Source organism: Ranitomeya imitator, chromosome 1, assembly GCF_032444005.1.
Source record: "Ranitomeya imitator isolate aRanImi1 chromosome 1, aRanImi1.pri, whole genome shotgun sequence".
NCBI classification, from domain to species: Eukaryota; Metazoa; Chordata; class Amphibia; order Anura; family Dendrobatidae; genus Ranitomeya; species Ranitomeya imitator.
In genome coordinates this window covers 503,069,610-503,086,545 of record NC_091282.1, presented here as the reverse complement: position 1 = coordinate 503,086,545, position 16,936 = coordinate 503,069,610, and positions in this window count along the sequence as shown.

Below are 16,936 nucleotides of genomic sequence, written 5' to 3'. Positions count from 1 at the left end.
AATGATACAGTGGTCCCATCCTCAGGTGCCTATCCTGTGTTTCATAAACAACATTTTTTATCTATACACAGGATAGGTTTTATGTCCAATTGCTGGGATAACCATGAACATGAGAAGGGATGCCCTGTACAAAGGGAGAATTAGTAAGAATGCACAAACACCACTTCTATTGACAAAAAGATGATGCAGTGGTCTGACTATCATGACTATCATGTCCCAATCCTGTGTCCCATAAACCTCATCTATCAGCGATCCACATGATAGAACTATTCTCACAGACCGAAATTACGCTCATCCAATAAAAGATATTAAACATTGAGGGTTCGCTATTTTCATCTTCAGCAGGGGGTAGCTGTCAAGGTCCAATCAATGCACATTTAATATTTACCTTACATATGTTCCTGCTCCACTGTATAAGTTACATGATCAACCTGCCTGCAGCACTTCAGCTGTAATTTCCTCTTCCTGTACGAGAGGTCATTATTGATAGAGATATTTATATTTATGATAGAGATATCAGTGCTGCCTATACTGTGGTGCAAAATTCTCTGCATTTAGCATGCTATGATTTTTATCATTAATTATAATGCTATTCAGATAGATGATAGGTATATTGTAGGTCTCCATATAATATATAAATATGCTAAACCTCTCGCTTTGGCACATGTGAATTGACAACAAGTTTGAATAAGAATGTAATATGTTATTTATGTTGTAACAATCCTCACCCAATAAGATAGCCACATGAGTTGAGCAATCTATTTTTCCATAGAAAATCTCTCCGCCTTTCTGGAGCCCCATAAAATTCACTCTTTTTAAGTACAAGTTGGTTCACCTCTGAGATTCCTCGATAGTCATTTAACACAAATGCCTCTAAGATTAGAACCAGTTAATGCATAATCCATCTTTGCCTTTGACATGTAATGGGCCTGTCAGAACTATTTATGAACTGCACATATAAATAATTCAAAGTAGGAAACGCTGCTACCTGGTTAAGTGATTTCTTCCATCTTTCCACAGCCTCCATCAATTCATTTTAAATGGTGGAGTGGTTACCTGAGAGAGAAGGGAATTCGCTGCAAGTTTACCACGTCACTGCTATGGGTCCATCTCTGTACTTTTTAGAAGTACAGTACTTTTATCTGATTGATTGTTCTGAGTAGTTATTAAATCTTGATACAAATATGTAAAATTATAATACAAATAGAAATAATAATTTAAGCTGATTTTTCTGAAAATTGATGTTCCAATTCAACATTTTCATATGCTGTTCATTAGTGGTTTGGATACAGTGTGTATGGGTAAACATACAAAAAAGAAAATTAACTATCACTTAGTGTTAACATTTTTACACAGTATCAAATTCTGTACATTTATGACCTTTTTTGAAATAATATAACTGCTACTCATTCAAAGTCTACTAGGGCTTTACCAATGGTTCTAGAAAGGAAGAATCGCTTACAATTTGAGAGTTCTCTGTGATTAATACCTTTTAATGGCTAACTGAAAAGGTGTAACAAATAGAAATTCAGGTCTCTTCATCAGGCTCAGTAGAAAACAAAATTTGAAGTATCATATATATTTATACACAACAGGACAAAGAATGGTACAGCAAATAAGTGATGTGAAGCACAACTACCAGTTTGGGAAGGGGAGAAACTGTTGTGGCAGTAAATTTTGGAGCAACTCATAGATTAGGTAGGGCAGCACGGTGGCTCATTGGGTGGGTTCAAGTCTCATCAAGGACACCAACTACAAGGAGTTTGTATGTTCTCCCCGTGTTTGCACGGGTTCTACGGTTTCCTTCCATATTACAAAGACATACTGATAGGGATTCTAGATTGTGAGCCCTAATGGGGACAGTGCCAATAATGTTTGTAAAGCGCTTTGGAATTAATGGTGCTATATACTGTAACTGAGTAAGATAAATAAGGAATGTGAAAGTTTTATTGTTCTGTGAAGGAGGTCTGGTCCACGGTTGTGATGTTGTCAAGGTAAAAATATATGTCTTTATACACTTTTGTACTTTTATATATACTTATGCTGTGAAACAATAAGTTTTTCCCCTTTGCTTGCCAAATGCAAATTTAACTGTATTTAAGATGGCTGCCAGTATTCACCTTTGCCCCACTTTCAGGCTGAAGGAACAAGTTGCACATTCCAGAAGGACAAGTAACATTTCTCTGGAATTCGAAACTGGACAAGATGTAGACAAAGGAAGATTCATCAGAAGATGCCAGAGCCAATCAGAAGGACTGAATACTAGATACATTGCTTAACCCCTGCCTATCCCTGCCCTCTGCACACCTTCCCCCAATGGACCATGTAATATTGTGTTTTAGGAAATAAAGTTCAGTTGTTGCTGTGACGTTACACACGAGCATGCAATGAGTTTGAACCAGCATTGTGTCTGACTCATTCTTATCCGGTACCAACATGCTTTTATTCTGATTTGGAATGACTGGTGGATGAAGGGTATTGTCGTGACGACCCCGACAATTTGGCGCCCAACGTGGGGCGTGGCCCGTGATCCGAGACCCCCTGGACCCATGCCTGGACGTCCGTGGACGACACCCGTAGTGGCTAACCTCGAGGACTGATCACCCTCCAAGCACGGTAAGTGGAGATCACATACTATGTATGTGTCACACTTGCTAGTGTTTCAGCCATTATTGGTTAGTCTGTGGTCTCCTTGGGTCTGGGGAGTGACCGGTCGAGTGGTGAGACCGAGCGCGATCCCGTGCCACGCTTCGAACCAGCAACTGAGAGACGTCGCACTCTGCGCGTCCTCGTGTACACCACGCCTCCTCCACCGGTCATTGTACTCCATTCAACCACCCTACCCGTGACTATTGCCTAGTAGTGATAGAATGAAAGATTGAGGAAGTTTTTGGATTGGGGGCGGCTGAGAGAAGGGATAGGAGACGCAGCCTCTGTGATATTGTACCAACTAGGTAATTAAGACGTCCCGAGAGGGGACCACCTGTTTTTCTGTGGAGGGCTCTCACTAGGAGACCGCCTCCCTACTGGTTAGAATATCGTGACAGGGTAGACTGTTAATCACGGGTGTTCAGGTTAGGGACAGGATATCGAGCTCGAGGCTCTTTATTCATGACACGTCGAACGAGAAGCTCCGTGTTACGGACACACGTGTTGTTACCGCTGTCAGTGATCCTGGGCTGCAGCAGGGCATAGTATTCTGTGAGTCATGTTGTGTCTCTTAAAGAAGAAGTCCGTGCCCCACGAGTTAGATGAGGATGCTGTGGAAGTCAAGACAATAGTAGAGTCACGGGAGGGCAAGAAGGCAGTCAAGAATGTTGAGAGGTTGTACAAGCATGTAGGATTGCCCTCGACAGGGAGATTGCAGCCGTCTACATGGCACCATCTCATGGAGAACAAAAAGGGCATATTGAAAGATAAAGGACTGTTAGAACAAGTGCAAGCTCATCTGCGAGTTGCGCGAGGATAAAGAATGAGGGATGGAAAGAGGTTGATGGAGAGGGAAGATGAAAGGATGCAGAGCCCGTGTTTGGCTATAAAATACCTCAATTATTGGTTTTTCTAAGGTGTTTTGGTATATGAATTGTGTGAAGGTTTTGTAGAAATTAATTGAGTCTGAGAACTGCTGTATTTCGTCACTCTGTGTGGTTTTCCGAGACACCCAATGGGAGGGGTGAACCCCTGCGCAAATTGTTTTTTTTTTTTTTTTGACTTCTCCTCTTTGTGCTGCCGGCCAGAGAAAGGGGGGCCAAAGTTTCCAGAAGAACTTAACCCAGTCTGTATCAGCAGCTGCAGCGATCCTCACTCGCTCTCTAGTCCCCCTCCCCTCGCAGCTTCAAGGACACAACTCGCAGCTCGCTTCCTTATCAGTGGCCCAAGAAGCAGAAGACTTCAGCTCCAGCTCCCCCTCCCTTACACAAATCCCTTACACGCTCCAATATTCATTTTAACCCTGTGTCTGGAAATCTCTCTCGCCATGTTGGTTTTCAGACCAAGACAGGACAGATGGATTTGTAAATATTGCGGTTAGACAAACCCAGACTGGAGAAATGCTTGTATAATCTGTGCTGCAACTCGACCTAAGTGAATTACACTGATTCCTGTCCAGATAAGATCACATGTAGTGACATAAAAGCTGACACAGGATTGTGGTTAGTGGGGACATTAACTTTTGGGAGTAGGCTGACAGTAATCCTTTTGGGAAGGAGCTGTAGACCAGCATGTCATGTCACCCCCAACCGGTCATCTAGTCACCCCCACCACCAGAGAACCAACCACATCAGGTAGTGTAAGACAGATACAGGAGTATTATCCCTGGAAGCCCTCTGACTAGCTAGCTACGCTAAAATAATTGGCTGACCCTGAGAACAAACCTTTCCCATTATACAGACAAAGATAATATGATGGACGTATAAGTGCACCTGAGCAGACCTAGAGAGTTGGTGAGCCAAGATGATGGTCAGATGGTCCTTACGTTATATAACCCCTATGTAGATGAGTATAATGAGATGTGTTATAAAAAAAATAAAAAAAATAGGGGGGATAGTGTCTCTAACCCTGTCAGTTAAAATATTCCTATGTTATGTTGCTTCAGTATGTGGGTAATTTATTTTTTTTTGTTTTTTTGTTGTGTACACAGACAGAGCAGGAAGCCATTGTTGCCACTGTTAGTTTTCGCAAGTATCTGGCAGATCTGAACTGTCGGGCTTCGGCCTCGAAACTTCGGTTCTGCCTTGGTCAAGTGATATTTTTGGGTCACTGTCTCCTTCAGGGTGCCAGACATCTCACAGAAGAAAGAAAAATAGCCGTCAGCTACAAAGGATGAGACTGAACTCCAACGTTTTCTTGGACTATGTACTTATTGTTGTCAGTGGATACCGGACGCATCCCACATAATGCTACCTCTCTACAAGGCCCTGAAAGACTGTTCAAGATATGCTGATGATTTTGGCAGATTCCACACAGGATACGCTGTTACTATGGAAGACACTGTAGTGCACGGAGCTGCACTCCCTCCCTCCCTGTCAGCACAAGAAGCAGAATTTCGGGATCTGTCTACTGCATGTGTTCTGGCCAAAGACAGGCGGGCTGATAAATACACGGACTCAGTATGCATTTGGTATTGCTCATGATTTCGGAGCTCTATGGACCAATCGAGGATTTGTTACTACCGCCGGGACCCAGTGAAGAATGCTGAAGCTGTTAAACCCTTATGGACTCAATCGAATTACCTACTCAAGTGGCCATTATCAAAGTTAAGGAGCATGGTACTATGGAACAGTCCACAGACTGTTGGTAACGCCTCTGCGGATATGCAGGCAAAAGCCGCTGCTCTTCTGCACGTTGAACAGACCATACAGGCTATGGTGACCACACGCTCTCAGCGTAAACAGTTACAAGAAACACTGACTCTACAGGAACCTGATGATCTACGACAGACTGAGGTTTTCTGCCGGACCCTGCGAGACCGCTTAATGACGATGCAGAGAATGTCTCCAAAGGAAGAAGTGAAGCAGTGGAAAGCTGATGGAGCATGTATGGACAATGGTCGCTGGAAAAAGGACCAACTTGTGTGTCTCCCTAAGCGGATGTACCCTGCTATTGCCACGTGGGCCCACACATCGAGGTATCTGTCAGACCTGCTAACCCGGTCAACTTCAACGTGTACCCCCGAAGTATCTTGCTAAGCCCGACTATCCTTTCCAAAGACTCCAGGTGGACCTCATCACGTTGCCGAAGTCTGGAAGGTATGAATATTGTCTGGTGGTTGTCGATATGTTCTCCAGTTGGCCAGAAGCATTCCCCGTTACCAACGTGACTGCAAAGATCACAGCAAAGAAACTGGTGATGGAACTTATATGCAGATATGGTGTTCCAGAAGTTGCTGAAAGTGACCAAGACCCGGCCTTTCCTTCTCATGTGTATCAGGAGGTTCTGACAATGTTTGGATCCACTGTAGCACTCCGTACTCTCCTCAATCTAGTGGGAAAGTTAGGAGGCTGAACGGCACACTGAAGGGACAATTGACCAAAATGATGCAGGAGACTACGGCTCCATGGTCAGGGCTCTTACACGTTCGTACTACCCCTATTGCAAAATATGGCCTGTCCCCATATGAGATATTGTTTGGTGCTAGGTTCTCAGTTGCAAATTTTCAGTCTCAGTAGTTGTCAGAAGAAACTGACCGTGCTGTTCAATATGTTATTCAGCTTAGTAAAAAATGTTGCTAACACCCATGTTTTAGTTTCTTTTTCCCTTCCAGGTTCAGCAGAAACCGATATTGGTCACAATTTGATGCCTGGTGGTTTTATGGTCGTGAAAAGCTATGTCAGTAAAACTTGAAGGAAATAGCATCTGGATCTACGCTTCACACTGCAAAAGAGACCGAACCAGCGCTTAGTCACAGTGGTGATCGAAGGAAAATGTTGTTGTTGTTTTTGGTCCTGAGGCCGGGGGCCATCCTCGCCCCTACCTCCTCGGCCCCTATTGTAAATAAGAATTCCGGTGCCACTATTCTCTGGGTAAACCTAACGGCCCCGGTAAATATCTGGTGATTTGATTTCTGCGATGTAGTCAAGTGCCCCGAGACTCAGCGGGTGGTAGAGGGAATTATCCAGTATTATATATGTGTTACCAGAGATAACAATTGTGCTGGGAAGATATTTTCATAATGTGTTTAATAGTGGATACTATGGGAATTTAGGCCATAAACAGCTCCAGGATATTAGCTTCAGACCAACCAAGGCCCCCGTTACCAGTACAGCTAAACCAGGCCCAGGTGAACGTTTGCAAAATATAGTTAACGAAGTAATCCCCATTCCAGGTCTTAGTTGGCAAGAAGTCTTCTCCATAGAAACACAAACAGCCCCAAGGACAAATTTATGGTTAGAATGGGTAAGATACAATGTCAGATTATGTCCCACTAATTCATGAAGCACCTAAACTAAAGGTCCCAGGAGGGATAACCGTATTTGCTGATAATTATACCTGCTATAATTCCCACGACACTACAGGTACACCAGTAGGGGTCTTCGAGACAGGTTTCTGCAAAGAGAACAGTTCCCTAGATACTGACTTGTTAGTTAATCATACACAGTATATGTACGACATTTATTGGTTGTGTGGAGATGGTAAGCTCCGTCCTAGGTTGCCTAATACCTGGACAGGTCAATGTACCCTTGTTAAACTAGCCGTGCAGTTCAAGATTCTACCTTGGGATCCAGAGACACCTGATGAATATACCAGAATGAGAAGTCTTGATCAGCTCCATATGAGTTATGAAGAAGATCCATTGGTATATGTTGATGGCATTGGAGTGCCAAGGGGGGTGCCTGACCAATTTAAAGCCGAGAACCAGATCTATGCTAGCTTTGTTTCTTTAATCCCACATGTGCAGATTAATAAAATGTTGATTGGATCAATTATATATATATATATATTACAGTGAACAAAGGTTTGTCAATTTTACCTGTGATGCCTTCCAAGGTATAGTTGAGGAATTGAGCCCTAACACTAGAATGACCCTCCAAAACCGACTAGCCCTCGATATGATTTTAGCAGAGAAAGGAGGAGTCTGTGGGATGGTGGGAGAGGAATGTTGTACCTATATCCCTCAGAACTCTGGGGTAAATGGAAAGACCATGATAGCCCTTAAAAAGATAAATGGGTTAGCAGCGGAATTAAAGACTAATGTAGGAGTAGACACATCTTTCTTTTCCGGTTGGTTGGGTGGGCTCAAAGGATTCCTTCAACAAGCTTGTCTGGTACTGATTGCCCTTCTTGTAGTTGGATCGATAATCCTCTGTTGTGTTATTCCCCTGTATAAAAAGATAATCACTGAGGCAACTCCGACTGGCACCTTCCTCAACCAAGAAGTAGACCCACTAGAGTGCGATGGCACTGATCCAGGGGAGATCCCTAAGTATGTCCCCCTCAAGAAGATAGACAAAACCCCTTACTCTCAGATGATGCTAAGAGATTTAGTTTAGGGACAGCGGGAGAACTCCATGTGAAGCTAGTGAAGGGTTCAGCTGCCTGGAGGCCTCTCACAAGGGGAGAGCTTCTGAGGTGTCTGGATGAAGAAATCCACCTCCCCTTTCCCCATCACATGGACAGTCTCGAAGGAACTTTCTTTTTAGGGAAAAACTTAGTGTTTAGGGGGGATTGTCAAGGTAAAAATATATGTCTTTATACACTTTTGTACTTTTATATATACTTATGCTGTGAAACAATAAGTTTTTCCCCTTTGCTTGCCAAATGCAAATTTAACTGTATTTAAGATGGCTGCCAGTATTCACCTTTGCCCCACTTTCAGGCTGAAGGAACAAGTTGCACATTCCAGAAGGACAAGTAACATTTCTCTGGAATTCGAAACTGGACAAGATGTAGACAAAGGAAGATTCATCAGAAGATGCCAGAGCCAATCAGAAGGACTGAATACTAGATACATTGCTTAACCCCTGCCTATCCCTGCCCTCTGCACACCTTCCCCCAATGGACCATGTAATATTGTGTTTTAGGAAATAAAGTTCAGTTGTTGCTGTGACGTTACACACGAGCATGCAATGAGTTTGAACCAGCATTGTGTCTGACTCTTTCTTATCCGGTACCAACATGCTTTTATTCTGATTTGGAATGACTGGTGGATGAAGGGTATTGTCGTGACGACCCCGACAATGTCACCAAATTGTCTGAGGAACACATTCCTTGGTTGAAGTAGAAAAATATAAATCCATGTGACACATTCATTCCTGCTCTGAGTGTATCAAAGGTTGTCATAAGTAGAAATGAGCGAACCTTTTAAGGTTCGGTTCGGCTCAGATCGGTTCGGTTCTCCCCACAGTTTGCCAAAACCCATTGAATTGGAAGGCAAAACCAAATGCATAGACAATACCATCAGGGGGTACCAAAAGCTGCCAAAACAGCTCAAACCAGGAAATGTGGCATCAATTGATCCAGAGTACAAATAGTATAATGGTGCAGCATGCATGTATTGGACAGGACCTGGCACAGGGCTTGGACCAGCATGTATACCTTAAACATTTATCAGTAACAGGATGAAGAATGACATGTGTAGATCTGGTGCTCTGAGAGCCCTGCCAAATTCAGGCCAAACACAAGAAGGAGACTGAACTTGGAGTCAAAACATGACCAAACATTAGGGGCACAGACCAGGGAAAGTAGAATCAAATGACCATCAGTAGAAATTTTATAATCGGCCATGCATGAAACATGCTCTGCTGTGCTTGGAACCCTGATACCTCATGCAACAGCTCAAACTGCTTTTCTGCTCAGTCACACTCAGGTGGCACAAATATCAGCTTTGTAGACTACTATTGTAAGAAAACATTTAAGGATAGTAACACAGATAGTTGACTGAAAGTAAGTGCAGGCCTACCAGTCTGGGAGTCCTACTGCTACACGCAACACAAATGAAGGACACCCAACTTGGAGTCCAAATGTTTTCAAATATTAGGGGCAGACACCAGGAAAAGTGGCTTATATTGACCCGCAGTAGAAATTTTACAATGTGAATGGATGTGACAGGGCCTGGTCTAGCATTTATAGCTTACAAATTTATCAGTAATAATTGACATTTGTAGGCATGGAGCTCTGAGACCCCTTCCACAACAGGCATCCCACCAGATGGATATCCAACTTGAAGTCTCAACATTTCAAAAAAATTATTGGCACACACCACTGAAGTGGCATCAATTTCCCTGAGTAGAAATAGCACAATGGTGCTCTAAGACCCCTTCTGCTACAGGCAACCCACAAGATAGAGACCCAATGTGGAGTCAATTAAAAAAATTATTGACACAACATCTCAAAGTGGCATCAATTTTCCTAGAGTAGAAATAGTATAAAAGCGGTCTGAGACCTCTGCCACTACAGGTAACACACAACAAGGAGACCCAAATAAGAGTCTCCATTTACCAAAAATGCGGCTTTCGTGACTCAGGAGGATCAAGAGGAAAAGAAAAATAGCAAATTGTAAAAGTAACAGCAGTGGACAGTGGACACAGCTTCTGATTGTTTCATTACCAAGGCACTACTGGCCGAACTGGACTATTTGGAAAAGTCTGTCACTTTCCTGTTTATATCTGTCAGAGGTTTGGCCACTACCAAAAAGTTTTTGATTAACTACAGTTGTAGTTGGCGAAACCCAGAAACCTTTGTAGCACCTTCTACTCCTGAGGACAATCCCAATCCAGTACCATCCAGACTTTTGCCAGATCCATGAGAAAACCAGTGGATGATAAAACAAAGCCCAGAAAAAGAATCTCCCCAACCGAGAACATACATTTCTCTGGTTTGACAAATAATTTATTTTATTGTCTCTAGTATCTGTAAGACCTGCCTGAAATGTGCCTGATGTGTCTCAAGGTCAGGTGAATAATTGAAAATGTAATCACAACAAATCTACCTACCAGGTGACTAAAGATGTCATTTACAAAGTGCTGAAAGACGGCGGGAGTATTAGTCAACCCAAATGGCATCACAAGGTTCTCATAGTGTCCCTCAGACGTATTAAGGCTGTGTTCCACTCGTCCCCCTCTTTAATACGAATAAGATTATAAAACCCCTTGAGATCCAGTTTAGAAAATCATTTTGCTCTTACAATCTGATTAAAGAGGTCCGGGATGAAAGGGAACCAATTACGGATCCCGGACCATGATCTGATCGAGTTTGTGGAAATCTAGACAGGAGCGTAACTCCTCCATCTTTCTTCTTTAGAAAGAAAAAATGCCAGCAATGGGGGATGAGGATGGCCTGATATGACCCTTTATCAAACTTTCAGCACTATAGTCCTTCATGGCCTGACACTCTGGACCAGAAATATTATATTGTCTGCTCTTAGGCAGCTTGGCCCCAAGAACAAGATTAACGGCGCAGTCATAAAGACGATGGGGAAGAAGTTCTTGCCAGTCCTGCTCTGAAAACAGATCCCCAAACAGTGCTACCTAAACAGTGTCCTTGACAATACTTGCTCCACTTTACCTCCTCCCAAGTCTGCCAATCTACCAAAGGGTTGTGCAGCCTCAGCCAAGGTAGTCCAAGAATCGAAGGATAGGGCAGACCCTCAACTATGTAACACTCAATACCTTCTGAGTGGTTGGCCCTTACCTGTAGATGTAACCCTTGGCAAACCTGAGTAAAATACCCCTGTCTCAAGGGTGAAGAGTTGATGGCGATATGGGTATGTGGTTTGAGGCCATGGACCAGGAGGAACCTGATGTCTATCAAATTAAACCCCGTTACGTTACTTTTGCCCAGATGGATTTCAGCCAGCAGAAAAAAAGGTGTGCTACTTAGGGAGGATATATGTACACTTGGGTTGCTAACCTCCCCACGACACTCTCCCCCTTTGCTCCGAACTACAGTTTGATTCTAAGAATGACTCACTCCACCCAACTGCATGGGTTCCTCAAATGGCTCAGAACAGAGTTCCCTTGACCCCTGACCTCCTGCACTTTGGGGTGTCTTCTTATGTCTCTGGCATAGATGGCTATCCACCCAGATAGCCAGAGACATGGCAGCCTCAAGGGAAACTAAAGTCTCATACAGAGCAAATGCACACTTCATACTTACTGATAGCCCTTGACAGAACTGGTTAAGGAGCGTGGGGTCATACCACTCAGTGTCAGAGGACCACTTCTGAAATTTGGAGCAATACTTCACTGACCGGTCTCCCTGCTGAAGCTGATGTAGTGTGGACTCAGACAGGAAGATGCAGTCTGGGTCATTGTATAGATGACCAAGCACCAGAAAAAATTCCTCCACCATCCAGAACAACTGGGAAACTGAGGGGATCTAGAATGCCTATGCTTGGGGGTCACCCTGAAAAAGCGAGATTATTATCCCCACCCGTTGTTACTCAGTGCCTGAGGAGAAAAGACACAAGTTATAGTATAGCTTACAAGTCACCCTGAAAACAACAAACTTGTCACACCCCCCAGAAAACCTGTCAGGCAAAGCGATCTTGGTCTCCCCTAAGGGGTGGTTAGGAGTCATTGTCCCCAAACCTGATGTGTTAGGGTGCTGCAAAATGACAGTGCATAGATCTGCCATCTTCAGGCTGAGTTACTGAAATTGCACTGTCAAAGCAGTGATAGGATCTATAATGGATCAAAAAATGGTTTAGGCCAGAGCTAATGCTCTGTTGTCAGTTATCTCAGGACCAAGGGCTGCCTGTTCCTAATCCTGGGGGCTCTCTAACTTGCCATGTTACCCAGATTACGTCTGATGATAAAGACGCCAGGGTCACATACCTTGCCTTAGCTCCTGAATCCACCCTCAGTCTGTACCCTTCCCCACCCAGGGAACAGTGGAGTAGTAATCTAACATAATACACCAACCAGACTAAAGGTACCGTTACACTAAACGACTTACCAACGATCACGACCAGCGATACGACCTGGCCGTGATCGTTGGTAAGTCGTTGTGTGGTCGCTGGGGAGCTGTCATACAGACAGCTCTCTCCAGCGTCCAACGATCAGGGGAACGACTTCGGCATCATTGAAACTGTCTTCAACGATGCCGGAGTCCCCGGGTAACCAGGGCAAATATCGGGTTACCAAGTGCAGGGCCGCGCTTAGTAACCCAATATTTACCCTGGTTACCATTGTAAAAGTAAAAAAAAACAATACATACTCACATTCCGATGTCTGTCACGTCCCCCGCCATCAGCTTCCCGCACTGACTGTGTCAGTGCCGGCCGTAAAGCAGAGCACAGCGATGACCAAAAAAAGGTCCTAATCATTTCCCAGCGACCAACAATCTCCCAGCAGGGGTCTGATCGTTGGTCACTGTCACACATAACGAGATCGTTAGCGGGATCGTTGCTACATCACAAAAAGCGTGATGTTGCAACGATATCCTTAACGAAATTGTTATGTGTGAAGGTACCTTAACAAGGTAATGCAAACAAGGAAAATACCAATCATACAAACATACTCAAACAAACAACAGCACTGGGGAGTGGAGGATGGGGAATAACCAAAGCAGAAGAACAAGGGGATTAGCACAGACCCAAAACCATGCAACGTCTCAGATAAATCCACTAAACACGTTATCAAACAACTAGCTTCCAAGCGTCCTTTCTATGGCACCCATCTATGCAACGACAGTCCGGAAATATGAGATATTGTTATCCCTTCTGTATTCCCCTCTGTTTCCTCCTCGTTCTCTTCGACCACCACCTCCTCCAGTAGACTATTCAAAGTGTGCTCCGGCATGAAGATGAACAGAATAGTGATTCATCTAGGTGCAGATTTCCTTAAGCGTGATTTGCACCACATCCATACTTCGCTGGCCCAAGGTATGCAAAGGACATACTGAACCAGGGGTCGTCGCTGCTGCCACAGTCACTGCAACATGTGCAGACTGGAATTCAACCGAGTCAGCACATCGCATGCAGTGGGGAAAAAAGTAGTCAGTCACTCATCAGTACTCAGTAGTCAGTACTCATTTTCCACCATAATTTGCAAAATAAATCTTGCCAAATCAGGCAAGGTGATTTTCTGGATTTGTTTTCTAATGTTTACTCTCATAGTTGTGGTCTAACTATGAAGTCAATTACAGGCCTCTTTCAACTTTTTAAGTGGGAAAACTTGCACAATTGATCACTGACTAAATACTATTTTTCCCCAGTGTATCAAATGGTTAACCGATAGCCCAAAAGAACTCTGAAGCAATGCATGTCGATGACCTGCAGGGAGAAATTGCTGTAAGACGAGGTTGAGGGCGTGAGCCATGCAAGGCACATATGTGAAGTTGCCCCGGCATAGGGCTGCAACCACATTTGCACCATTATCACACACGGTCTTCCCTTGGCTCCAAGTTCAGTTGAGATAGCCATTGTTCAAACTCGGCCTGGATAGCTCTACACAATTCTTGAGCTGTGTAACTACGATCTCAAATGCATATTAATTTACACACGGCCTGATTGCTGTGAGCTCTGGCTGTGTAGTATGGAGATAGGTGGCATTGTCTCTGGACTGTTGGAAATCATGTCTCATTAACCCCTTACCGACATCGGACGTACTATACCGTCTGATGTCGGGTCCCCTGTTTTGAACAGCTGACATGTGCCCATAATAGGCGCGGGCAGAATCGCGATCTGCCCGCACCTATTAACTAGTTAAATGCCGCTGTCAAACGCAGACAGCGGCATTTAACTACAGCTTCCGGCCGGGCGGCCGGAAATGACGTCATCGCCGACCCCCGTCACATGATCGGGGGTCGGCGATGCGTCTCCATTGTAACCATAGAGGTCCTTGAGACCTCTATGGTTACTGATCGCCGGTGGCTGTGAGCGCCACCCTGTGGTCGGCGCTCACAGCACACCTCCATTTCTGCTACATAGCAGTGATCAGCAGATCGCTGCTATGTAGCAGAGGCGATCGGGTTGTGCCTGCTTCTAGCCTCCCATGGAGGCTATTGAAGCATGGCAAAAGTAAAAAAAAAAAAAGTTGAAAAAAAATGTGAAAAAAATAAAAAAAATATAAAAGTTTAAATCACCCCCCTTTCGCCCCAATCAAAATAAATCAATAAAAAAAATATAAAATCTACGCATATTTGGTATCGCCGCTCTCAGAATCGCCCGATCTATCAAGTAAAAAAAAGCATTAACCTGATCGCTAAACAACGTAGCGGGAAAAAAATTCGAAATGCCAGAATTACGTTTTTTTGGTCGCCGCGACATTGCATTTAAATGCAATAACGGGCGATCAAAAGAACGTATCTGCACCGAAATGCTATAATTAAAACGTCATCTCGGCACGCAAAAAATAAGCCCTCAACCGACCCCTGATCATGAAAAATGGAGATGCTACGGGTATCGGAAAATGGCGCAATTTTTTTTTTTTTTTTTTTTTTTAGCAAAGTTTGGAATTTTTTTTCACCACTTAGGTAAAAAATAACCTAGTCACGTTTGGTGTCTATGAACTCGTAATGACCTGGAGAATCATAATGTCAGGTCAGTTTTAGCATTTAGTGAACCTAGCAAAAAAGCCAAACAAAAAACAAGTGTAGGACTGCACTTTTTTTGCAATTTCACCGCACTTGGAATTTTTTTCCCGTTTTCTAGTACACGACATGGTAAAACCAATGATGTCGTTCAAAAGTACAACTCGTCCCGCAAAAAATAAGCCCTCACATGGCCAAATTGACGGAAAAATAAAAAAGTTATGGCTCTGGGAAGGAGGGGAGCGAAAAACGAACACGGAAAAACAAAAAATCCCACGGTCATGAAGGGGTTAAGGGAGATGTTGAGGGCACACGTGGAGGCCCTAGAGGAGGTGTAGGAGGCAGAAGCAGTGGAGAAAGTGTTGGATACAAAGGTTTGTCATGCAAGCCTTGGGGATTTCAAAACTTGTGGAGCAGCCCCTTCCCAGCTTGTCCCCTCAGCCCCTAGAGTTATCCAGTGCCAAATCAGCAAGATCTAATGACCCTGTCCATGTTTTCTTGTTCGAGTTCCAGTGGTGAAATGGACAGTGGCAGACATAGATTATTTCAAAGAATGGGTGAAGTTGTCTGCGAAATGCTGGTGTAGCGCAGGCACAGCTTTAGTAATGGTAACTGGACAGCTGGTACTGGGTGACTGTGACGGCCATCAGCTTTCGGAAACCATCTGTATCCACCAAACAGAAAGGCAACATTTCTGTGGCCAACAGATTGGAGATGATGAAGTCCAAACTCTTAGATTTGCATTGTGTAGGAGGAAAAAAATCTTTTATGTGACCACAACTGCGAGACCAAAAGCTGGCTGCTGTGCTAAGAGAGGGTGGAAAAGGTTGTGCATGACAAACTGTTGGACTGTGAGTGAGCTACAGTTGGAGATGTTATGGTGGATGTGAAAAAGATGTGGTGTGCTCGGTGTCTGAGATCGGTCAAAAACTGCAGGCATGTCCACTTCCATAACAGCTGACAGGCTCTCACTCACCTTGACTGTAGCGGGTAAACAAGGGGAGCATCTGCGGCTGGAGACCTATGTGAGAATACTTGCTATTGTGACATAGGAGGAAAAAGCAGCAGATGCGGTTGATGAAATGGACGGTGGTTGACAAGGCTCGCTAGGTCGCATTTTAACGCAGTCAGATTCCCAGACATGTGCCAATTCATGCACGTAGTAGTCAAATTATTGAAATTTTTGCCTCTACTGAGTAGTTTTTAATAAAGTTGGTAGATAACGTCAGTTAGGTCAGCTTTTGTCGTCTCAAAAAAGGCCCCTGCTAATTACCATTGCTTCCCCTGCGAACTGCAGACCCTCGACCGCTGCTGGCCGCAACCTGAGTTGTGGCTGAGGATGCAGTGCTTGTCGTGGTTGCATTACTCCGTGTCTGTGTGGGAAGCCACATCGCAAGCTCCTCTCCTTCCTCCTCCTTTGCTGAGCTACTCAACTGTGTGCCTTTGGGTTCACACCAAGTGAGATATAGAACCTCATTGTCATCCTCTATGATCTCCCACTCCTCACCCTGAGTCACCCTCCTCTTCTTCATGCCATGACAGCACAGTACAGTATGTGTACGTCTCAGTTATCTGACTCTCATCAGAATCACCTCCACCCCAGGGGTTATCGCCTGGTGATGAGGATCTGGACTGAGCGGTTGGAGAGTTGTGATGCTGGGGGAAACAAGGGTAATTGGTGTACCACCTCTAAGGATTGTACTGTGTGTGATGTTAAGGTGGAGGAAGATGAGAAGAGGCCACCTGATGCAGCGCTTGCCATCCATGGAACACATACACTTTCTAGCCTTCATCTATAAGGCGTACTGCTGTGAAGCTGCCAAAGCAAAGGACTAGTCAAGTAGCCCATCCAGTAGCATAAGTTGTCAGTAGTCTTTGGATAGGACAAGCCGGTGTTTGTTCAGTAGAGCTTTCAGTAACATTACACATTAAGTTAATTAAAAAAAGAATAATAGTCCACCACTCC